Here is a 6,708-nt window from a genome sequence, read left to right on the forward strand (position 1 = left end):
CGAGTTCAACACAATGAAAAGCATATATAAAGAGCTTCCCACTTTCCTATGGCAAAATCCATTTCTGAATTCAGTTTACTCATATTTTGATAAAAACTGGTATCAAAGTATATTATTTTAGAAAAAATAAGTCCTTTCAAGGCTATTTTTGCAAAATAAAACTCCTATAGGCCTTGGACTGTTCACAGCTTTTTTGACCAAGATGCTTCCTACATCATGTGATATCCCTGAGGGAATTCCAATGCACCTCTTGGAAAATTTACTATGCCTTGCCTTTATTTCTGTATAAAATAATCTGGTCTTACAGTTTTTACATAAGCAAAAGTCCATGGACAACAGAGCTTTGGCCTAAGCGAGGGCTACTGAACCTGGCACACACAGATTTTCCATTTTATTAAAGAGACATTGAGGAAAAAAGAAAAAGACAAAGGAGAATCGCTACTTTTAAGCACCAGAGAAGAGTTAGCACATTAGTGGCCAAGGCTGCATCAGCAACAGCTGGGCAAAGGCTCACGGGAAAGAAGAAGGGATCCCGGGAGCGGCTCCACGGAGGTGGTGCTGCTGACGGAGCAGACACGCTCATCCAGAGGGGCATTTTTTCCTGTTTCCTTCCCCCAGACCTGTTCCTAAGCTCCTAGTGCTCGCTATTTTTTGCTGTGGAACAATATCTGGAAGAGGCACCTAACACATATTTAGCTTAGTCACATCACATAAACCCTCAACAATGAAGAGAAAATACCACCTGTCAACTCACTGGTGACAATTTCCAAACCTTGTTCCATACAAAACTATATCTAGGAAGTATTGCTGAGCATAAATATGTTTGTTCTATATCTGCTGAGTTTTGATTGAACACATCAATGTTATCCAATATGTCATAGCTTAGCTCCTTTCTACCCAAACACAGGAGGCAAATAACACTTAATGATAAAACTGACATCTGAAAAGACTATTCCGTTTCCTGCATGCCACAGCTCCTGGAAAGCAGTATTTGCTTTCATTCTGAAAACCTGAAGATAACCGAGACCACTGAGAGCCACATCGTACAAGCCGAGCTCATAAATTATCCCGACACGGAGGTGCAGAGTCTCTCTTAGGTATCTGGATCACGGCATCACACCCCTCGCGTGTTCACAGAAACCCAGGTGGAGCGACAGGGAAATAGATAAAACCTTCCAACCCAGCAGAGGACAAGGCAGTTTTGGCCACAGACGCTCGTCTGTGGCACCGGGCTGACAAAGTTGGATCCGGCTGAGCCGCGGGCAGCAGGGAAGGCTGCCCCCGTGGTGGCTGCAGTCGGTCCCCTCAACCCCGGCTCCCTCCAGCCCGGGGCTCGCGGCTGCGGGAACGGGACAGGTCAGAGCAGGAGGCGGCCGCTGCCCCCGCCCGGCGCCTCTGATCCCGCTGCGCTGCCGCACTTCTCTGCAGGGCGATGCCGAGGTGCGGAGCAGGAGAAAAAGGATGGGAAATAAAGCAAGGAATGATGGAAAAAGGGCCCCGCAGGCTTAGTCCCCGCGCCCGCCGCCCCACTCCCGGCTCCACTCCCGGTTACCTTGCAGCCTGGCGCCGGGGCTCGCTCGCAGAAGGGGCAGGGGAAGCGAAGCGTCGGTTCCGGAGCCCCGTGCAGCAGCCCCAGTGGCTCGCTCCACCCCAGAAAGGAAAAAAAAAAAAAAAAAAAAAAAAAAAGGAAAGAAAAGGCGAAAAAAAAAAAAATCGGCAGCAACGGCCACCCGCGCCCGGCACGCGCTCGCGGGAGGGGGACGGGTCCGGGTCCCTGCGTGCCTGGCATCAGTGTGTGCCCCTATGGCGCTTGCAGGGAGCCATGGAAACAAGTCCGCACATCCCGCAGCCCCCGCCGCCCGCGCCGCCCCCGCCTGCCGCGCCCCGCCACAGCGGCACCCGACACCCCGCGAAACAGCCCCTCTTGGTGCACCCCCCGTCCCCTCCTCTCAGGGTCCCCCCTCCATGTCCCCTCCTCTCAGAGGGCAGCAGCCCTTCCCCAGGACAGTCCCCTCGCTGTGCTCACTGCACTCGCCCTTGCTCACAGCCCGGGGCTGCCCTGGGCTCGGCCCCACAGCCGGTGATTTGGACCTTTGGGAAAACTCTTCACTCTTCTCTGCCACCAGCCCAGGTTTTGCTGCATGTGCTTGGCAGCATCTGCCCCAAAGAGCAGCCAGGCATGCGGGTTCTGGCACTGAGGGCTTCGCTCTGAAGCCTCTCTGTTGCTGGGCTAGAGGTTGTAGCGATGGGGGACATGGCAGCTCTGCTGCCCACCCTCCTGAGCACCCGACCACAGGTGCTGCGTGGAGGGGTGCAGAGGCACCAGTATTTCCTTGAGGACTGGGACTTACCACAATCTGCTGGTTTCTCTGCTCTGAGCTTGGTCTAACATAATGAACACTTAGCCCTAAAGAAACACGTGCAGGTGGTTTAAGCCATAAAACCACTCTACCAAAGTAAGCAGTACCAAGTTGTTAATGTACTAGCAACTCCTGCTGCTCCAGCTCGGTGAGGTTACTCATTTGACAGGGAGCAAATAGCATGGCACACACAGGTAAGGATGCTCTCAAACTGGAAAGGGTAGTAAAAGAAAATCTACAAACTAACAAAGACTCAAGGTAAAACTCTGTTAATGCAATATTATGGTGGGTATTTTAATCATGTGACATTAAGCAATTCCTAGATACAACTGTCATATTGAACTGCATGTAGGACAACCTGTTATCCTAGGCAGACCTAACCTGGCAGCAGATGTAGGGAGAGCAGTATCTAATATGTTATGCAAAATGTACTGTGGTTCTGGCCTAAACTGTTGAGCAACTGGATTTACGGGCAGCTGACGCCTGGCCCACACTACATAAGGAAATAGGAATTTTGATCCAGTTTTCACAGCCAAATCCTGAGGTGACTGCTTATCCAGGGACAGCAAAGCACTGTTTGCAGCATGCAGCTTTCCAGAGCAACCCACCACCAAACAAGAATTCATGGGCAGGGAAACTTCCGGAAAACAATAGGAAAGGAACTGGCTGTGAAGGAATGTCCTCCCTGCATCAGGGCTGCTCATAAAGCAAAAATCCACCTGACCCCATAGACTGAGGGCCATCAGATAGCAAATCCTAATCCCAAGATGAGTGGAGAGTCGCTGCAGTGCTGGCAATATGCGAGCATGCCCAGAGCGAGCAGCTGGGAGCAGAGATAAGGCCGGTGCTGGAGGCTGCCTCAGAGAGCACTTGGCACCATGACCGCTGCCGCTGCCAGGAGCGCCAAGGGTGGCACGAGGCCTCTGGCTTCCTGCAGAGCCAGGCCGGGGCTGCCCTGTCTACTGCTCGGCACAAACCCCTGGAGGCCTGGCCTGCCCAGGCCCACGTCCCCCTAGCCCTGCACTGGCCTGCCTGCTTGGCCCAATGTTTGGGTCCTCTCTGGTAACATCATTTTGTCTACAGGATCTTCTTATCTTTTCCAGTTTTAGCCTAAAATACAAAACCTATTACCTGGTTTTAAGTTCTGAATTTTAAGTTTTTGCACGAAAAGTGTTCCTTCCCTTAGGAAGGCCCGTAATGGAAAAGTCAAAATATTTGAGCTTATGAAAGATAACTCTACAGTTACAAAATCTGCTCATGTTAATAAGACAGACCACCAGTCACACCTATTTCTAAGATTAAGTGTAAGCAGACATATAACACTGCACTTCAGATCTCCCTGGACGTGGAAACACAACAAATGTCGTAACAGGTTAAGTCTTCACAGAAGGGAGGGACAGACAAAAGCCCAGTTCACTCATGTGCATGACTCTGCAGAGTTCCTCTCTATTCCGGGATTTCCTGTGGAAGAAATCAAGGAGCCTTTTCATCATCCACACTATCCGCTGATGAAAATGAGATGAATGGTGCTAGAGATAGTGCAGAAAGCTGTTAAGTCAGTCATGGCCTGATTATATGTTGAAAATCTACTTTAAGTGCCTAATATTCTTACAAATTAAGTGTGAGAATAACTCAAAAATGATCTCAGAAATTTTCTGAAGAAAGCCAAGCAAAGGCAATGTAGGATGCTATTGACCTCACCCAATTCACCAAACTTTCTTCCTCAAGAAACATCTATCATTTTAAGATGAGGTTCATCATCTGATGTGAGGTAAAGTTCCAACTTTGCTTTAAATGCCATTTTAGATGCACAAAATGCTTAAGACAAAAGAACATTTTGCCAGTTCTTATTTAAAGAAAATTTTGCTTGTACTTGCTAATACATATTCATGTATCACAGCTAAATAATGAAAACTATGGAATTTTTTGAATAGGTGGATAGGAAAAATGCAGGCATACTTGATATTCAGGAACCACAACTTGATATTGTTTATAAAAAGATCACTTCTGGTACTGCACCTGTTAAAACGGCTAATGCAATTGATATTTTTTGTAATAAAAAGTTTGTGTGTAAAATTATGTTCTAGTGCAACACTGAAGAGCATTTTCATTAGTTTGGGAATTTTTAGAATAATTATGCACTATAAAATCAACACCAAGAAGCACAAAAATGCATTAGAAACTATAAATTTATGAGGAAAGATTTTACCTATAAAGGAGAAAATCATAAATGATTTTAAGAGAAAGTGATGCAATACTCCCAATTGAGATATATTCATGTACATGCTTAAATATATCAGCAATGCTTATTTTAAGCCAGATGAGTCTTGACCACAGCAGAGAAGTTGCAGACCTACAACTATGCTAGTTTACTGCTTCATGATAAGAATACAGGAAGAAATGTGTCAAAGAACAGCAAATTTAAAACAAAAGTGCCATTTTTCACAGTTAGAACCAATCCCAGGAATTTAGTCTTTGGAGAACCTAGAGTCAAGTACTGTTGATTTTTTTTTCCCCCTTAATACCATTTTTTAAAGGCTGGATAATTTTATGACTGCTAATAACATTTGTAGCTATGCAGGCTAAGATAATAGCAATGGTAATCAAATCTCATGCTTCAAGGCATAAATTGATTGCCTGAAGGAACTATGGAGGTTTTTCTTTTTCCCCCTGCTGAGTTCCTGATTTTACAACCAGCTAAGTGCATTACAAGGAGTGTTTGCTACTGTAGCTAGACAAATAATCTAAACTGTAATAACAAATATGACACCAAAATGCATTCAGATACCTATATACCTATATGCTTTGAGTACAAAAACAGATTTAGGACCAGATTCAGAGAAGTACTTGACTATTCATTTCCACTTGGCTTCTGCCTTTTTGCAAAACAGTAGTAACATCTAGGTACAAATCCAAATAAACAAAAACCTTAGGAGCGTGAATCTTCACGCAGGACCCATGATTAAAGTTAGAGCTGCTTCCCACATAATTACATTAAGATCCAAAGATTAGGAGGAGAAACAACCAATTCAGAGCGTCACTTCACCATGCAGGCTCCTGGATCTCATGTGGCCACTTCACAGGAACTTGCTTTTGAAGACAACTGTATTCCTTCCCTTCTCTCGCTACTGAACCCCCAAAAAACCCATCACCAAAGAGACCAAGGTCACTCTTTCTTTGAAAATCAGCTCCACAGTAGTTCTTCAGTCAGTAGACGACACCTGTCTGAGCAGCAGAGACCTGAACAGTAGATACAAGACTTTAAAAGTAGAACTGAACAAGATACTTCCTCCTCATCAGGGGCTCTGAGCACACGCATGAACTGAAAGCGGAGATTTGCCAGGACATGCACAAGGAACTGTGCCCTGCCCAGTTATCTTATTGGCACATACCAGTTTCTAGAATGAAACTGCAAAAACCTTAAGTCTGAAACAGAAATACTGTGCGTAAAACACCCCACTAAAGCACGCCCAGTGATCCCCACCACAAAATGGGTCAAATTTACTTCTGAAGGAAAGCAACACCACACTCAAAAAAAGTGCTATCTCAGACGTATCTGCTGCTCCAGCAGAACCGGCGTTAATCCTGGAAGTTGCATTTAGAGAAATGGAGCCGTGACTCATGGCAAGACAATGGCATTGATCTCACTCATTTGTGTAAGAGATTAAAAAGGCCTAAGAAAAAGATTTACCATTTCTGAACAAAGAGGACTAGACACTGGACAAAACATGAGGGACAAGGTTCCCAAGGCTGTTCCTGTGATGCCTGGTGAGGAGGTGCGATACACAGAATAAATAAAGCCTTTGCATAGATAACCCCAAACACAGTCTCAGCTTATTTAGTGATGTAGATGAGACCTACCATTTACCAACTACTGAATAAAAACGTGTCTTTTTGCCCTCTCTCAGCATCAACTGGCATAATTTGCACAAAATATCTACTTTCAAACCTCTACATTGATATAACCTAATCATCTATACTTCTCCACACAAAAATAAAAGTATTTCAAAGAAATGGTGTGTGGATATTTTTGTACTGAGAGTCAAACAAATGTGGACTGTAACAGGTAAAATATAGAGAACAAACCTGATAACTGAGCAGAGTTGTGAAAGAGAACAGCTAATTTATAACGATTAGGGATTACCCCCGATAGTTAGATAATGCTCTCATTTGTATTTGCTTTTTTTATCCATATATTAAACTGATTTTATTAAAATGATCTATATTTAGAGTCCCAAACCATAAAACAACAACAACAAAAAAAATGCTAGCTAGAATACAGCTGAGCCATTTGGTGCTCCCTGCATTCTTCTACCAATTTGTTCTTACTGGCGGGTCTGTGTGTTCA

The 6,708-nt window shown here is 45.0% G+C and overlaps 1 protein-coding gene across 3 annotated transcripts in view; it reads right to left on the reverse strand.

Annotated features, from left to right (window-relative positions):
* The window catches only part of CHL1 (cell adhesion molecule L1 like), a 122,864-nt gene extending 121,200 nt beyond the window's left edge, over positions 1–1,664 (reverse strand). For all 3 annotated transcript variants that reach the window (XM_026052707.1, XM_026052708.1, XM_026052706.1), the window contains exon 1: positions 1,553–1,664. The gene's annotated coding sequence lies outside the window, so the exon portion shown is untranslated. The remainder of the gene's footprint in view (positions 1–1,552) is intronic.
* Positions 1,665–6,708: the final 5,044 nt, after the last annotated feature.

The sequence above is a fragment of the Nothoprocta perdicaria genome, unplaced genomic scaffold (genome assembly GCF_003342845.1).
Source record: "Nothoprocta perdicaria isolate Ctin4 unplaced genomic scaffold, notPer1 scaffold_9, whole genome shotgun sequence".
Lineage (NCBI taxonomy): Eukaryota > Metazoa > Chordata > Aves > Tinamiformes > Tinamidae > Nothoprocta > Nothoprocta perdicaria.